The following is a 15,395-nucleotide window of genomic DNA, read 5'->3' as shown; positions in this document are numbered from 1 at the left end:
TACCTCTTCTGGTCGACGGAGACGCGAGCGCATCCGCGCACGAGGGTACTCCCGGCCACCGCTTCGAGACTGGCTTCGAATGGGTACCCCTTTTTCGCGCTGTTCTTCTACTGCGGGCTCTGCCCGCCTTTCTCTGAATTCTTTTGCGACATCATGAACACCTACGGGTTCCGCCTCCTTGACTTCACCCCCAACGCCGTTCTGACCATGGCAGTTTTTGCACATTTGTGTGAAAACTTTGTCGGAGTCCACCCAAACGTAGCCCTTTTCCGCCACTTCTTCATGCCTCGGGTTGAGAGAGGAGAGCCTCTTGCCGGCGGGATCGCTTGGATCTCGAGAGTCAGCAAGAAGGAAGCATATCTGGAGGGTGAGCTCCGCAACAAGTGGGAGGAGTGGAGAGCAGAGTGGTGCTGGATCGTCGAGGAGAACCCGGAGCCATTTAGTGCCCTGCGACAAGCCCCAATAGCGCGTGACAACAATTGGAGCAACGTGGCCACGGAAGATAGCAGGCTAAAAATTGCCATCACTCGGATCCTTCGCCTTAGGCTTGCCGGGCTCACCGTAGGCGCTATCGGCACAGATTTTCTTCACCGCCGCATCGCCCCCCTGCAGGAGAGGGGGAGACCGGCCTGGGAGTTCAAGAACTCGGCGGATATCATGAGGCTGCGCCCGGGCCTCAACTTCAACTTCACCGTCTTGGAGATGGATGCGATGCTCCTGGAGTTGCTCAAACGCGATCCTCAGCATCCATTCACGTTGCCGAGGGATGTTGTTCCGTTGTGCAACAATTCTTCGCTCGACCGAATCCGCGCAATGATGCCGTTGTGCGATTCGCACAGAATCGCCCCAACTTGGCAAGAACCTGCAGATGATGTCGTGCGGGCGTTCTTCGACGACTTGGTAGAAGTGCCGGTCCGCGCTGAAGAGCAGAAGAGCCTCACCCGTGACACCACTGATGATGAGATGCAGCGCATCGCCACCAGGCTGGAAGAGGTGGCGGAAGCAATTGCCGCGGGTGAGTTCGGGTTCACCGTGGAGGAGGCAGAAGCAGCAGAGGCGGCAAGCCTTACCGAGCGCGAGGAGTTTGCCGGCGAGGAAGATCTTGTCGGGCCTGAAGCTAAGCCGAGCGAGCCCGGCGAGGAAGAGCCTGTCGGGCCCGAGCCTTCAGACAGCTTGCCGCAGGCGGAGTCCCGGGCCCCGCCAAGGAGGCGTCTTCGCAAGGCCGCGGACGTAGCGGGGCGGCAGACGGGTCAACAGCCGCCGAGCCGCGCGACACGCTCTACCGCGGCAAGCACCGTTGCCGCGGGAGCGCCTCACGCCACTGCGGCAACTGGAGCGGGGTCTTCCCGGTCCACCGCTGCTGCTCCTGCCAAGCGGGCAAGGGAGCCTACTCCTCCGCCTCGTCGCACCGGAGGCGAGCCGGACTTCGATCTTTCCACGCTCAGCTCCGACGAGGAAGAAGAAGAGTAAGATTTCTTGATGTCCTCGTAGTTCTTCAATCTTGTTGCTTTCATCCTATATCTGACTTGTTTCGATCTGAATCCATTCCTTTTCAGGACGCTGGCCCAGAGATCGGCGAAGAAAGCCATGGCCTCGGTGATTGTCATCAAAGATGATCCCACCGTGTCAGCAGGGGGTGTGTCTGAGACCACCTTGACGGACCTGGCAACTACTCCCCAAAGTAGCCCCCAGCGCAGCCCCCAGCGTAAGCTTATAGTTTGCTTCCTGCCGTCACGCGCGCATGGGTGCTCTTTTCTCTTACTGATATCTTGACTGTTGGATTTGTATAGGAGGAGAACAGCCCCACCAGGAATGCCCGGAAGCTGCTCCCGAAGTGCCATCTGCTTCGACTATACCGCCAAGGGAGGATTCCCCGGCAAGGGAGCGTTCCCCGGCAAGGGAGAACTCACCGGCAAGGGAGAATTCTCCGGCAAGGGGCAGTTCTCCGGCAAGGGACAGCGCCAGTGATCCTCCGGTGGTGGAGACCATGACTGCAGATCCCAGCATAGGTACCCCTTTTGCCTGAGAACTTCCCTTGAGTTCTTCTTCTTCTGATTTTCTTTTTGAATATTCGCTTGACTTCTCTCCCTTCTTCGGTCGTTAGATCCACCTGCCACGGAGCCAATGGAAACTGAGGCCGCCGGTGAGGAGAACGCGTGCGGCAACAATGACGACGCCGCCGCCACCGAAGGAGAGGCCGGCGCCGATGATCCCGCCGGCGAAGAGGCCGCCAAGGCTGCCGTCGCGGAAGCCGGCGAGGAATCTGGCGATCGCACTGACGGCCCCGAGGCCGTAGGAGCATCAGGCGCTGCACCGACCGCTGATCCCTCCGCTGTTGCCGCAGCGCCGGGCTCCGAAGAGCCCCAGCCCGGCGCCTACTTGTAGGCCGGCGATGGCGTCTTCATCAAGCTCCCCTGGGCTTCGAGCTCCAGGGCGCCGGTCGAAGGAGAAACCTTTGATGGAGAGGTGCTCGCTTCCGCCAGATTGACGCTGGTTGACGCGCGAAGCAGCAGCGATGAGCCTGAAGAGGAGCGGCTGCTGCGGAAGCTGACGTCGCTCTACCGCGCCCGACAAGCCAAGCCGGCCTCCCGAGAAGCGCTTGTCGCGAAGGCGTGATTCGACATTGAGAAGCGTGTGGAAGAGCTCCGGGGTCTCAGGCAGGAGGCTCTCAGGTCCCTGGCGGAGGAGCCGGAGCAACTTCTCAAGGAGCGGAAAGCTTTCCTCCTCGAGAAGGCTGAAGCCGAAGAGAAGCAACGGCTTGTCGCTGAAAGCCTATTTGCGCAGGAAGGAGAGTTGGCGTAGCGCAAGGTGAACCTTGACAGCCACGAGGAGGAGCTCGTCGCGTGGGAGCTAGCGATTGGCAGGGCTCTCAAGGAGGCAAAGGACGCTGCCGCAGCTGCCGAGGCCGCCAAGAAGGAGCTGGAGGCGAAAGTAGCGCAGCTGGAAGCCGATCTCTGGGCGAGCGGCGAGGAGCTTGCCGCGCTCAAGCGCGAGCGCGAGAAGGATGCTGCCGCTCATTGTGAGCTGCAGGGTCTTCTCGTTGAGAGGGGCAAGGAGCTCAGCGCCGCCAAGGACTCCAACGCGGATCTTGAACTGAAGTTGGCCACTTTGACCCAGACGCTGGATGGCGCCAGGGAGCAGGAGGTGACGTTGAAGGAAAAGATCAAGGCCGACGAGGCGCTGCTGACGAACGCCGCTGCCGCCCATGATGCTTTCCGGGAGACTGTGGAGCACTGGACCGAGGGTCTTCTGGATGCTGTTGCAGCCATTGACGGGGAGCTGGCGCAACTGGGGATGGAGGATTTTGGATATCCTTCCGACGAGCATCTCCAACCCAGCGCCAAGCTCAGCCTATTCTTCAAAGGCGTGGCGACGGCTCTCCAGCAACTCCGGGAGAAGATCCCAAAGCAGCTGGCTGACGAGTCGCGCATGATTTGCGCGGGGGCTCTCCAGAAGGTGCTGGTGGCCTTCCACAACCCAGGCCTCAACTTCACCAACGTCCTCAAGTCCTTGCCGCCGGATGCTGACGTGGAAGCGCTCAAGGCCCTTGTCGCACCCATCATGGACAAAGTGAGCGGGATCAAGAGGGTTGAGGGCGATCGCGTAGATTAGGCCGCCCTTCTCTTCTTCTTCTTTGTCGACGCTGGTTATGTCATGAGAACATTCTGTTAGAGCTGCGACAAGTTATCTTGTAATATAACTTTGTTTTGGGTAGAGATTTGCTATGTTATTTCCTTTACTTGATTCCTTGCTTTGTATGTTTCTGCCCTACGCTTTTAGGGAACTTGCCGGCTCAGGCACCTTTGCCGCGAGCGCTGAGTGCGGAACGTCAGCAGCCTGCTGGCGGTGCCGCCACCGACAAGAAACCTTGTCGCAACTAGTCGCAGCTCACTTAAATTGTTGAGCGGACTCGAAGCAAAGTAAGGGCGCAACTAGCTACGAGTTGGTTCCTCCGCGCACAGGTTTTCCATACAAAGTACGGTCGTTCGAGGAAGATAACTTTAAAAATTAAAATTGATTGCTCAAACTTTGGCAACTTAGCTTTTCTGTCGCTTGCTTTCCGGTAAGCTTCCTCGGACGATGTTTGGCCCACACCATTATCTTCTCCTTCCCCCTGGGCAAACTTGTGTGCGAGGGAACCTTCTTTTTTTGAGAAAAAGAAAGAAGAGAAAATAAAGATATAGTGCCTTATGGCTCGTTATTACTTACCGGGGTAGGTGCTGCACAAAGTGTCAGATAAAGCATGCAAATATAAAGTAAAAAGCATGAAATTGACAAGATGTGCGGAGCACATGAGCTTTACTTATGCACGGGGTCTGCGCCCGGCTTTGTACAAAGGATTACATGCAACATCGGCAAGACTTGTACAAAAGGTGGTTTTCGGAACAGGTTCCGGCAACCGCGCCCTACGGGTAAAACTTACGAAGATGCTCAATGTTCTAGGAGTTGCTCACCGGAATGCCATCTTCGGTCTCAAGGCGGACAGCGCCAGGCCTAGTGACTCATTTCACCCCGTAAGGGCCTTCCCACTTCGGCGTCAACTTGTTGGAATTCTTGGCAGACTGAACGCGCCGAAGAACAAGGTTGCCTTCGTCGAAACTTCTGGCATTAACTTTGGGGCTATGGTAGCGGCGCAAAGCTTGCTGGTATCGAGCAGCTCGTACAGCAGCCTGAAGACGGTCTTCCTCAAGGAGCAGCGCGTCATCTTGTCGCAGCTGCTCCTGCTCAAGCTCATCATAAGTGAGCACTCGAGGTGACCCGTATACGAGTTCCGTGGGGAGAACTGCCTCTGCTCCATAGACTAGAGCGAAAGGTGTCTGGCCAGTGGCTCGATTTGGCGTCGTCCTGATCGACCAAAGAACCACCGGCAGCTCCTCGATCCAGTTCTTTCCGCACTTGTGCAGCCTGTCGAAAGTTCTGGTCTTGAGCCCGCGCAGCACTTCAGCATTTGCCCTCTCTGCTTGACCGTTGCTTCTCGGATGAGCAACAGAAGCGAAGCAGACCTTGGCACCAAGATCTTGGACGTACTGCATGAAGGTACGGCTCGTGAACTGCGTGCCGTTGTCGGTGATGATCCTGTTAGGGATCCCGAAACGGCAAACAATCGACCTGAAGAACTTGACTGCTGACTGTGTTGTCACCTTCCTCACTGGTTCCACTTCCGGCCACTTTGTGAACTTGTCGATTGCAACATACAAGTACTCAAAGCCCCCGACAGCTCGGGGAAAGGGGCCGAGGATGTCGAGCCCCCAGACCGAGAATGGCCAGGATAAAGGGATCGTCTGGAGAGCTTGAGCTGGCTGGTGTATCTGCTTGGAATGGAACTGGCATGCTTCACACTTGGTTACTTGTGCAGTTGCATCCTGGAGGGCTGTCGGCCAAAAGAAACCTTGCCGGAACACTTTGCCGGCAAGTGCTCTCGCGCCAATGTGGTGACCACATATGCCTCCATGTATCTCCGCCAACAGCTTTTGTCCGTCTTCCCGGTGAATACACTTCAATTTCACGTCGTTGAGTCTTCTTCTGTACAGTATGTTGTCGACAAACTGGTACATACTTGACTGTCGGGCTACTCTTTCCGCTTCTTCTTGCTCTTCGGGAAGTTCTCCTGTCTGAAGGAAACAGACAATCTGCTGTGCCCATGCTGGAGCTTGTGGCTCGACAACAAGGACTAAAGGCACATCTGCTGCTGCGGGAACATCCGCTTCTACGGCAAGAACCTGTGGCTCGGCCGGAGCTTGATGTTCCCCGGCAAGCTTGCCGGAGCAAAACTTGTCGGGAGCGTCTGCTTCGACGGTACGAACCCTAGGGCTCGCCGGAGCAGACTGCTCCTCAGCATCCTTGGCGTTGATCTTGAGGGCTTTCTTGGCGGCGGCTTCAGGGAGCTCTGCCGGAAAGTAGTCTCCAGAAATCAACTTCCTCTTCTTGCTCTGTCCAGTTGATGGTGTTACGGACGGTTGAGTCAGCTTGAGCACAAAGATCCCTGGTTCCACAGGTAACTTAAGTGCGGCGCACTTTGACAGGCCGTCAGCAATGTCGTTCTGAGCTCTTGGAACATGTTCCATCTGCATGTCGTCAAAGTGTTCTTCTAGCTTCCTCACTTCATCAACGTAAGCTTCCATCAATGGACTCTGATAATTCTTATTCACTTGGCGGACGACAAGCTGTGAGTCTCCCCTGACAATGAGTTTCTTGATCCCAAGGTCTGCTGCGATCCTGAGACCGGCTAGCAAACCTTCATACTCTGCAGTATTGTTTGTTGCTTGCTCCTTGGGAAAGTGCATCTGGACTACGTACTTGAGGTGCTCTCCGGTGGGTGCGACAAGTAGCACGCCCGCACCGGCGCCTTGTAGTTAGAAGGCACCATCAAAGTACATCAGCCACTCTTTACTTGCTTCCTTGACGGGGATGCTCGTCTCTGGAATTTCTTTATCTGGTGTCGGCGTCCACTCTGCTATGAACTCTGCCAATGCTCTGCTTTGAATAGTTGAAGTGCTTTCAAACTTGAGGCCAAAGCTTGACAGTTCCAGTGCCCACTCGACAATCCTGCTTGTTGCTTCTGGATTTTGCAGTATCCTCTTCAACGGAAAGCGAGTGACAATTGTGATCTCATGTGCTTGGAAGTAATGGCGCTGCTTTCTCGAGGCCATGAGAAGGCCGAAAAGCAATTTCTGCACACCAGAGTACCTTGACCGAGCCCCCTGCAGAAGGTAACTGACAAAGTAAACCGGGCGCTGCACCATTCTCTTCTGCATCTCCTCACGCGCCTGCGCAGATCCATCCTTGTCGGGACCATAGCTTGTCGGTGAAGTTCCTTGCTTGTCGCTGGATGCACTTGCCGTGGTTGCCGGCTCATCATCCGTCTCCCTCTCCGCCACTAACGCAGCACTAACCACTTGATTGGTTGCCGCTATATATAGCAGTAACTTCTCTTGTGGCTTAGGTGCGACAAGTGTCGGAGTGGAGGACAGGTATCTCTTCAAGTCCTGCAGCGCAGCCTCCACTTCCGGCGTCCATTTCATTGGACCTGCCCTTTTCAAAATTTTGAAAAACGGCAGGGCGCGCTCAACAGACCTAGTGATAAACCTGCTGAGAGCAGCTACGCAACCGGCAAGTCTTCGTACATCCTTGACGCGCTTTGGTGCTTCAATCTGCTCGATGGCTTGATCTTGTCGGGATTGGCTTCAATCCCCCGCTAGGACACAAAGAACCCGAGAAGCTTGCCGGAGGGGACCCCAAACACACACTTCTCGGGGTTAAGCTTGAGGTTGATCTTGCGCAAATTCGCGAAGGTTTCATCTAAATCTTGGATCAGAGTCGCTTTGTCCTTGCTCTTGACCACTATGTCATCCATGTAGGCTTCCACATTTCTGTGCATTTGCGGCTCAAAAGCGTGATGGACAACCCTTGCAAATGTTGAACCAGCATTCTTTAAACCGAAAGGCATCCGTACAAAACAGTATGTGCCACATGGGGTGATGAACGCGGTTTTCTCCTCATCCTCTTCTGCCATGAAGATCTGATTGTAGCCTGAGTATGCATCAAGAAATGAAAGCAAGTCACATCCGGCTGTGGAGTCAACAATCTGGTCGATGCGCGGCAAGGGAAATGGGTCTTTGGGACAAGCTTTATTGACATCGGTAAAATCGATACAAAGCCTCCATTTCCCGTTGGCTTTGCGTACGACAACAGGATTGGCCAACCATGTTGGATGGAGCACTCCTCTGACAAGGCCTGCTGCTTCCAACTTCTTGATATCTTCTGCAATGAATTCTTGGCGCTCCACCGCTTGTTTCCTGACTTTCTGCTTGACGGGCCGCGCATGAGGACAGACGGCAAGACGGTGCTCGATTACCTTCCTGGGAACACCGGGGATGTCAGACGGTTGCCACGCAAACACGTCGACATTCGCCCGCAGGAAAGTAACGAGCGCGCTTTCCTATTTAGGGTCAAGAGTGGCACTGATGGTGAAAGTACCACCAGTGACGTCCTCCTTGGCGGACACCTTCTTAGTCTCTGGTGGAGCTGCCATTGCCTTCTTACACTTGCCGGTGGAGCTCGATGGTGCGTCCTCGACGGTAGCGCAGCACTCCGAAGAGGTGCGCTTGCCGGAGTGGGCATCAGAACTCTTGCCGGACTGGGTCTTCTTCTTCCCCCCGGGAGCTTCAGCGGCAAGTGACTTGCGATCTGTTGCGGCCGTTGCCTCCCGGTAGATTTTGTCGGCGCAGATAAGAGCATCCTTCTTGTCTCTAGGGACAGAGATGATACTTATCGGGCCTGGCATCTTCAGCACATTGTAGGCATAGTGAGAGGCTGCCATGAATTTGGCGAGTGCTGGGCGGCCAAGTATCCCATTGTAGGGCAATGGGAAGTCAGCAACGTCAAAAGTGACCCTCTCAGTCCTGAAGTTCAACTCGCTGCCAAATGTTACCGGCAACGTGATCTTTCCCATCGGCTTGCTCCTCCCCGGATTGATTCCTTGGAATGTGCCGGTTTCTTCGAGCTCGTTATCAGGGATCTGGAGTTTCTGGAGTACCGCAGAGGAAATCAGGTTCAAGCCGGCCCCGCCGTCAACTAGCATCATTGTGACCTTGAGGTTGCGGATAGTTGGTGAAACCAACATCGGCAAGCACCCGACCGTAGTTATGCGATCAGGGTGGTCCTCAATATCAAAGATGATAGGCGTGCTGGACCATTTACTTCCCGCACCCATTGCTTGAGCTGGCGGTGTGAAGTATGCAGAGAAGCACCACCATCAATGCACAAGACCTCTGTGGCTTTCTGGAACTCCTGCTCATCGGCCTCGTCATCATCCGTATCCTCTTCGTCGTCGTCATCTTCATCCTTGTCGCGGCCACGGGGAGGTCTGTCTCCTTGCCGCTGCTTGGCCTTGCCGCGGCGTCCCCCTCGGCCGGGACGTTTCTTGCTAGCTCCTCCAGCACCTTCCTCGCCCTTCTCCTTGTCGCGCCGCTCGTATTCAGCTTTCTGCTGCTCGACAAGCTGCTCGACTTTCTTGCAGCTCTGGAGATCATGGCCCTTGGTGCGGTGGATCTTGCAGTACTGCCTGTTGGCGCCGTCCTGCTTGTTGGCGACCGCCGCAGCTGTGGCAACCTCCTTTCCGGAGCCACCAGTTTCGGCTTTCTTGCCGGACTGCTCGACGACTAGGACCTCTTTGCCTTCCTTTTTCCTGTTGTTCCGCCGCCGGTTTTTCTTTGCCGGGGCAGTATCCTCGCTATCAGATCCTCCTGCTAATGTGTTCTCTCCGGGGAGTTTCCTCCCTTCCTCAGCACACGCACACTTGTCGGCCAGGGCGTATAGCTCACTGACGTCTCTGATTTTGCACATCGCCATCTCCTCCCGCATCCTGCGGTTTTGCACGTTTTGATGGAACACGCTGATCACCGCGGCAGGGTGGACATCTAGGATGTTATGCTGTACGCAGCTGAATCTCTGAATGTACTTGCGCAGGGGCTCTCCTTCCTTCTGGGCGAGCATATGAAGGTCGCTTTCTTGGCCATGAGGCTTGTGGCCGCCTGTAAAGGCGCCGACAAACTGATGGCACAAATCAGCCCAGGAGGATATGGAGTTGTCCGGCAAGTGCATGAGCCAGGATCTGACATTGGGCTTGAGCACCAGCGGGAAGTAGTTGGCAAGGATCATGTCGTCTCGCCCCCCAGCAGCTTGCACCGCAATGGTGTAGATGCTGAGGAACTCTGACGGGTGCGACTTGCCGTCGTACTTCTCGGGTACATCTGGCTTGAAATTCTTTGTGCTGGGCCACTGGACTTGCCGCAGCTCACGAGTGAATGCAGGGCAACCTACCGCGTACGGCAAGTCGCCTGGTTCCCCTGGTGCATGCATGTCAACAGAGGGCCCAGCGCGCTTGTCGGATTGACGTCGCACTTCTCTTCGGCGCGCGATGCGAGTACGAGCGTCTTCTTGCTGTCGTTCGTGAAGAACTTGGCGCTGATCGCGACGAGCTCGGGGATCTGATGATGCGGTGGCGTCGCTGTCGAGGTGGATCCGACGAGTCGGCGATCTTGGCCTTCGGGGTGGAGAGTGCATGGTAGTCGCACCATCACCAGTTTTGTCGCCGTCGGCTCGCGCCTGGTAACCCTGCCGCGGCAACGATGTGCTCGGTTGCCGCGGAGTGTCACCGTTGGCGAAGCCGATGAGACTCTGAATGGTGGCCCTCCATTGGTCGATCTTGTCTTCCACAGGAGGGTAATCCAGGAGCAGTTGAGCTCGCTCCAAAGCTTCTGCTGGAGAGGTGGGCGGTAGTGGCGATCGGTACAAGGAGCGGGATGTGCTCGGACTCCTAATTATGTTAGAAGGAGCAGTATCCCGTCCAGGCAACCGTGCCTCACTCGTGCCAGCATGTTGGCGTGCACGCTGATCTCGAGCATCCCGAGACCCACCAGCTCGATCTTGATCCAACAAACGTATGGTACTGCGAATACCATGGCGCTGTCGGTCCTGCGCCTCCTGAGATGGGCGCGGTACATGCACGGACGCCGAGGTCTGTGCCGCCTTCTCCTTGGATCTGGCAGCATCCTAGGTTTCCTCGTCGATGTCCGTTCTTCCGCCGGCGTCTACCCCACCACCCGCTTGCTCCGGTGGCGGTGGGATCGACGCGGATGGAACAGCTGCCTCCGAAGCCTTCTTCTTCGGTGGCATGTCGATGAAGAAGATGAGGATCTAGCTCGCATGAACGCCGGATCAGGTTCACACAATCTCGACGCCCCCTACCTGGTGCGCCAAAGATGTCGGGGAAACTGATCCACGAGCACCTATGGGGCCGGCGGACCGAGCCCCTTTCGGTTCGGCGGGGGGCGGAGGTCGCATGAAGAGCAGATCGAGGCGAAGCACACGAGCAGTTTACCCAGCTTCGGAGCTCTCCAGACAGATAATACTCCTACTGCTGCTTGTTTGATTGTATTGTGTTCTTGCCCCAGAGAGCTAAGTGTTTTTCTAGCTTCGAAATGATCCGAACCCCCTCTACGTTGCGCATGGGCCTCCTTTTATATGCTCAAGGGGTCACCGACAGGTGGCAATGCAGAGAAGGGTAAAAATGTAAAAAGAGTTGCGGTTCGTACAGCTACCTGCATAGTGTATCCTACCTAACCCTGACGGCAGGGAACAAAGGCATTGAATGACCATCTGCGTCGCCCAAACAGTGCAGTAAAGGACCGTCAGGGGCGCCACCGATCGCCACGATGGCGATCTTGTCAGCGTCGCGTGCCACCGCACACCGCTGGCTGCACAGCCACCTACCACGCGCACCTGGAAAAGCCCCAGGGCGACACGTTGGTGGATGTGCTGGAGCGCGTGTACAGGGTGGCTACCTGCCGCGGTAAGCGTCTTGCCGCGGTCGTCGTCTTGTTGCGCCCGGAAGCTTGTCACTCACCAGGCCTTGAGATGCCTTGGTTGGTTTTCCCGGCAAGCTCCTCTTGCCGGGGCCTTGTCGCCTTGCCGGGACGCGTGGCGCATCGTGGCAAGTTCCTTGGGATGCCTTGGTTGGCCTTCCCGGCAAGCTCCTCTTGCCGGGGCCTTGTCTCCTTGGCTTGAATACTTTGTTCTTGAATGGCTCCAAAGGGACCACGGAGGACCTTGGCGGTCGCCCGGCAAGCCTTGCCGCGGGGTGCTGCAACTGCCCATGCACAAGTTCGGGATACTAGGGTACCCCTATTCTAGTACACCGACAGAGTCCATGCGTGTGCGTGCTTGGCTTGTTCGTCCCCGATGATGGAGAACTCGTGGTCAAGATCGAGATCAAGACAGGAGCTAGGGACTGGGGCAGTGGTGGATCTGGCTCGGGATGGGTGGCGGCGAGCAGCAAGCGGTGAGATGGAGGGACTGGAGTAGCAGCGGATCTAGCTTGGGATGGGTGGCGGCGGGGAGGAGAGAAGAAGATAGGTAATGTCAGGGTTTGGGAAATGCGTTGCGGTGGGCCGACTAGACGAAAACCTGAAAATTAGTTTCGCCGAGCGCGCCCTTGCTTCTGATGAAATTGCCTCTGTTGTAGAATGGTCCCACATGCCAGCCTTTGTTTTTAAGTGGGTTTGCTTAATTGTGTGCTGGCTATGAATGAAAAGTAAATAAAATACTAAATAAACCTCCAAAAATAATAGTAAATAGAGTAAACTAAGTGTTTGACTTTGATACAGAGTTGCATCTTGCATTACCTAACAATTTTCATTTTAAAAAAAATCCACTTTACAAATGCCAAAAATGAGATTTTATGTGAAAAACATACCATTTTATTTTTTTGCAAAATGGCATAGTTTGTTCAAATGAACTCATATATTTCACAAGGGTGCATAATGAAATGGCAAACCATGTTGTCAAAGACAGTTTTCATGCTATGGCAAACAATGTTATGGCCACATTCGTGGAATATTTTGTTCAAATGATATCATATTTTGCACAAGTTCGCATCTTGGAATGATAAACAATGTTGCCTAAGAAAGATTTTTATTTTCTTTACTCCGAAAATTCATTTTCCATTTTTCGAGTGCCAAAATAAGTTTTTTTGTGAAGGAGCTATCGTATATTTGTTTCAAAATTGGATCAACTCAATTGTCTAAAATACTAGGCCATATTTAATGTAGAATTGAACAAATGGTTGGGTGTCAAAAGCTTTGATCCACCTCTCATGAAAAGGACAAATTTCCGCTGATTCGGTAGGAAGCGGGTCAAATTTGAACTGTAGCTGACTTATAGTTTCCTCTTTATTTTTTCAAAATATCATTTCTAGGTACATAAGAGTATATTTCACCAGAGAAATACCAAAAGTTTTCCAAGATTCAACCACTAGCTAGGAACGGCCATTCCCGCTATTTTGACCACATTTTGAAATGGACATGAAAAATTCAAAAAAAATTGAAAAACATTCGGATTGTGTCATTATATGTGACCTAGTTAGCAGGAAAAATAATAAACTTGTAATACAGCAATTATTTTAAAAAAGTGTTCTCAGAAACAAGCTATCATGTGTGAAGATTCATGGCTTTCAAGCCAAATGAACAATCTTATGGCCACATTCATGGCATAGTTTATTGAAATGATCTCATATTGTGCACAAGGGTGCCTATTGGAATGGCAAACAATATTGCCTAAGAAAATTTTCTTTTTCTTCGGACGAAAAATTCATTTTCCATTTTCCGAGTGCCCAAACTAAGTTTTTTTTGTGAAGGACCTACCATATAGTTGTTGCAAAATTCAACCAAATCATTTTAATAAAATATTAGGACATATTTAATGCGCAATTGACCAAATGGTTGGGTGTCAAAAGCTTTGATCCACCTTCGGTGAAAAAGACAAATATTCTCCAATTTTGTAGAAAGCGGGTCAAATTTGAACTGCAGATGCCTCATAGTTTGCTCTTTATTTTTTGCAAAAATTATTTCTAGGTACATAAGTATCTATTTAATAAGAGAAACACCAAAAAAATTCTAAGATTCAACCACTACCTAGGAAAGATCATTCTCGCCGTTTTGACCGCATTTTCAAATGGGCATAAAAAATTCAGAAAAAATCAAAAGATTGGAAAACCTTCGTATTGTGTCATTACATGTGACCACGTTACCAGGAAACATAATAAACCTGTAATGCGGCAATTCTTTTAAAAAAGTGTTCTAAAAAAGGAGCTATCATGTATGAAGATTTATGGCTTTCAAGCCAAATGATTAATCTTATGGCCACATTCATGCATATTTTGTTCAAATGATCTCATATTGTGCATAACGGTGCATCTTGGAATAGCAAAAAATATTGCCTAAGGGAGTTTCATTTTCTTTGGACGAAAAATTCATTTTCCATTTTCTAAATGCCCAAAATGAGTTTTTTTGTGAAGGACCTACCATATATATCTTGCAAAATTGGACCAAATCAATTTTATAAAATATTAGGCCATGTTCAATGCACAATTTATGAAATGCTTGGGTGTCAAAAGTATTGATCCACCTCTCATGAAAAAGACAAATTTTCGCCGATTCAGTAGGAAGTTGGTCAAATTTGAACTGTAGTTGCCTCATAGTTTGCTATTTATATTTCCCAAAAATCTTTTCTAGGTACAAAAGTATCTATTAATCAAAGAAACACCAAAAGTTTCCAAGATTCAACCACTAAGTAGGAACGGTCATGCACGCCATTTTGACCGCATTTTGAAACGGGCATGAAAAATTCAAAACAAATCAAAATTTTGAAAACCTTCGCATTGTGTCATTATATGTGGCCAAGTTCACAGGAAAAGTAATAAACTTGTAATACGGCAATTATTTTAAAAAAGTGTTCCCAGAAATGAGCTATCATGTGTGGAGATCTATGACTTTCAAGGCAAATGATCAATATTAATCAATATTATGGCCACATTCATGGCATAGTTTGTTCAAATGATCTCATATAGCGCACAAGGGTACATCTTGCAATGACGAACAATGTTTCCTAAGGGAGTTTTTATTTTCTTTGGACAAAAAAAATCAATTTTCCATTTTTTTAGTGCCCAAAATGAGGTTTATTGTGAAGAACCTACCATATATTTGTTGCAAAATTGGAACAAGTCAAATTTCTAAAATACTAGGTCATATTTAATATACAATTGACCAAATGGTTGGATGTAAAAAGTTTTTGATCCACCTCTCGTGAAAAAGAAAAATTTCCGCATATTCATTTTCCATTTTTCGAGTTCCCAAAATGAGTTTTTTGTGAAGAACCTAACAAATATTTGTTGTAAAAAAACTTCTCCATTTTTCGAGAATATTAGACCACATTTTATGAACAAATTTTTGTACACTAGAAACATTTTTTATAGATATAAGACGGTTTTTAGTTACATCATTAACATTTTTAATAAATATTTTGATGTCTAATATGTTGAACACATGTCTACATTTTTTAAGACACATTGTACATATTGTTCATATATGTTTAACTTTTTTCAAATACATGATTAACATATTTTCATATATTCCCAACAAAAAACATCTTTTCATACATACGTTCTGATGTCTACTTTACATACTGTACATTTTTATATACATATAAAACATTGTTGATATTGGTTGGAAATATTTAAATACATGATTAACATTTTTAGAAAAACTTGTTTTGTTATCTACTTTTCCATATATATAGGACAGGGCTATTTTGTTACTAGTAACAGAATATTATTCTGTTACTCCCGCGCCCTATAGAGACGTCCCATCCCCATCTCACCTTCTGATGGCTCCCGCGCGGCTCGTCCTCCACCTTCTCCCCGCTCCCGGTGCCGGCGCTGGCCACCCCCCACCTCCTTCCTATTTCCCGACGCCGCCTCCCCCCGGTTCCCGGCGCCGCCCGCCCCCACCTCCCCCCGGCTCCCGGCGCCGCCCACCCCCACCTTCTCCCTAGATCCC

This window comes from Triticum dicoccoides, chromosome 4B (genome assembly GCF_002162155.2).
Source record: "Triticum dicoccoides isolate Atlit2015 ecotype Zavitan chromosome 4B, WEW_v2.0, whole genome shotgun sequence".
NCBI lineage: Eukaryota > Viridiplantae > Streptophyta > Magnoliopsida > Poales > Poaceae > Triticum > Triticum dicoccoides.
The sequence above is the reverse complement of the archived record's forward strand: the minus strand, read 5'-3'. Positions refer to the sequence as shown.